Raw genomic sequence first — 2,491 nt, forward strand, 5'->3', positions numbered from 1 at the left:
TTCAGTTCATCTGGCAAGTCCCCTCTGCTGACACCCACATGGGATAAAAAGAAAGCCATAAAATCCCCAGGTGTTCCATACATGTCCCTCCTCAAGACACTAGAGGCCCTTCTAAGGTCCAGTTGGAACCGAGATTCACAACACACTTGCCCTCAGCCTGCAAGTGAGGCCAAATATTTTACTGTTTTAGAATTCCGACATACCTCTAAATGCTGGCAAACTCTGGGCCAGAAACCCCTAATTCATTTGGCAAGTAACCTCTGCTGACACCCACTTGGGATGGAAAGAAAGCCATGAAAGGCCCACGCATTCTATATGTGTCCCTCCTTAAGATGTGAGAGACCATCCTAAAGTCACAGTACACTATCCCTCAGCCTGCAGGAGTGACCACAAAATAAAAAAATAAATTAAAAATGGTTCTCAAAACAAATGATAATGAAAAGACCTCATCCAGGTGTGCTTCTTTTCTGCACCGCTTTTCTTGGTAACAGTGGTGTTTTACTGCCATCCTTCCTTCTCTCTCACACAAGCATTTGCCACCAATCTATGGAAGATTTGACGGATATGGACGTAAGCCCCTTGCAGCCTCAAAACTACCTTTTTGCTTATGAACTGAAAGCTGACAAAGATTATCCCTTGAATGTAGATAATGATGTAAATGAGCACCAATTGTCTTTAAGGATGGATTGCACATTGTTGAAGTGGAGGCAATGAATTATGAAGATCCAATTACAGTAACACTGACAATTTTGAAAATGTCTGTACAGCCAATGATCTCCTTTGAGAGCTTTGAAATAATACCCCCTGTGATCTTACTGTTGAAGTGTGGCTCAGGGCCTGTGCGTGTAAGTGGACAACATTTAGTAGATGTGGAGGAAGATGCAGAGTCAGATGGTGAAGAGGAGCAGGTTGTGAACTCTTAAATATGTTAGGAAAGAGATTTGCCCCTGAAGGTGGTATCAGAGTTTTACAGAAAGAAGTAGAACTTCCTGCTGATGAAGAAGATGATGGTGATTTTGATGATGATGAAACTGAGGAAAAAACATCAGTGAAGACATCTGTCTGGGTTATCCAAGCCAAAAGTGCACAGAAATCAAATCATAATGGAAAAGAATCAAAACCGTCAACATCACAATAAAAAAAACCTCAACAATCTTGATGGAGGGGGGAAAAGCAAACAGGAAAAACTCCCAAACCATCAAGGAGACCTAGTTCTGTAGAAGATATTTAAGCAAAAATGCAAGCAATTATAGAAAAAAAGTGGGTCTCTTCCCAAGATGGAAGCCAAATTCATCAATAATTTGAAGAATTGCTTCTGGGTAACAGACCATGAGGCTATTTAAGAACTCTGGCAATGAGGAAGTCTCTTTAAGAAAATAATTTAAACAGTTTATTTAAAATTTCCATCTTATTTCTATAACAGTTGATATCTGGCTGTCCTTTTTATTTAATAATTCAAAGTGAGAACTTTCTTTGCCAAAAATTTGTCCAAAATGCTTGGCTTGTTTAGTTCTTAAAGATAGAACTCCACCCTTCGCTTTTGTATTAAGAATGTAAGGATTGTTAGAATAGGACATGGTAGTAGCAGTGGTAAGACATTTCAAAATGGTGACAATATACAAGGGAAAAAAACCTACTACTAAAAAAAAAAAAAAAGAAAGAAAAAGAAAAGAAAACACACCATCTCCAAACCTCTGGAATACAGCTAAGGCAGTCCTCAGGGGACAGCTCATAACAGCAGACAAACACATAAAAAAGAAAGAAAGAAGCAAAACTAATAATCTAACTGAACACCTCCATCAAACAGAAAAAGAACAGTTTAATCCCACGGCCTGTAGAAGAAAGGAAATGATAAGGACAAGAGTTGAAATAAATGAGATAAAAATCAGAACACCAGTTGAAACTATCAACATGACCAGGAGCTGGTTCTTCAAAAGGGTTAATTGGCAAACCTAACAAAAGAAAAGAAAGAGAAGACACAGATAAGAAGAATAAGAAGTGATAATGGTGTCATCACAACAGAATCAGATGAAATTAAATGGATAGTATCAGAATATTATGAAAAGCTATACTTTGATAAATTAGAAAACCTAGAGGAAATGGACAAATTCCTCGAAACTCACACACTACCAGATTAACATAGACAGATGTAGAACACTTGAGCAGACCCATTACAAAATAAGAAATTGAGCAAGTCATCAAAAGAACCTGTCCCCCCACCAAAGAAAGAAAAAAGTCCACGCTCAGATGGCTTCATGACCGAATTGTACCAAATATTCAGAAAAGAACTATCACTGATGATACTTTAAAAAAAATAGGAAGAGAAAGACCATTCCCAGAGTCATTCTGTGAAACAAACATAACTCTAATAGCAAAACCAGTCAAAGACATTAAAAATAAAGAAAACTATAGACCAATAGCTGTCATGAACATAGATGCAAAAATCCTTAACAAAATCCTGGCCAATGGAATCCAACAGTTGTTTTTTTTT

The 2,491-nt window shown here is 37.5% G+C and overlaps 1 pseudogene; it reads left to right on the top strand.

The window, feature by feature from the left end:
* The first annotated feature begins 546 nt into the window (after positions 1-546).
* Positions 547-1,380, top strand: LOC102852273 (annotated as a pseudogene).
* Positions 1,381-2,491: the final 1,111 nt, after the last annotated feature.

This window comes from Elephantulus edwardii, unplaced genomic scaffold, assembly GCF_000299155.1.
Source record: "Elephantulus edwardii isolate Elephantulus edwardi_28Jun2011 unplaced genomic scaffold, EleEdw1.0 scaffold00137, whole genome shotgun sequence".
NCBI classification, from domain to species: Eukaryota; Metazoa; Chordata; class Mammalia; order Macroscelidea; family Macroscelididae; genus Elephantulus; species Elephantulus edwardii.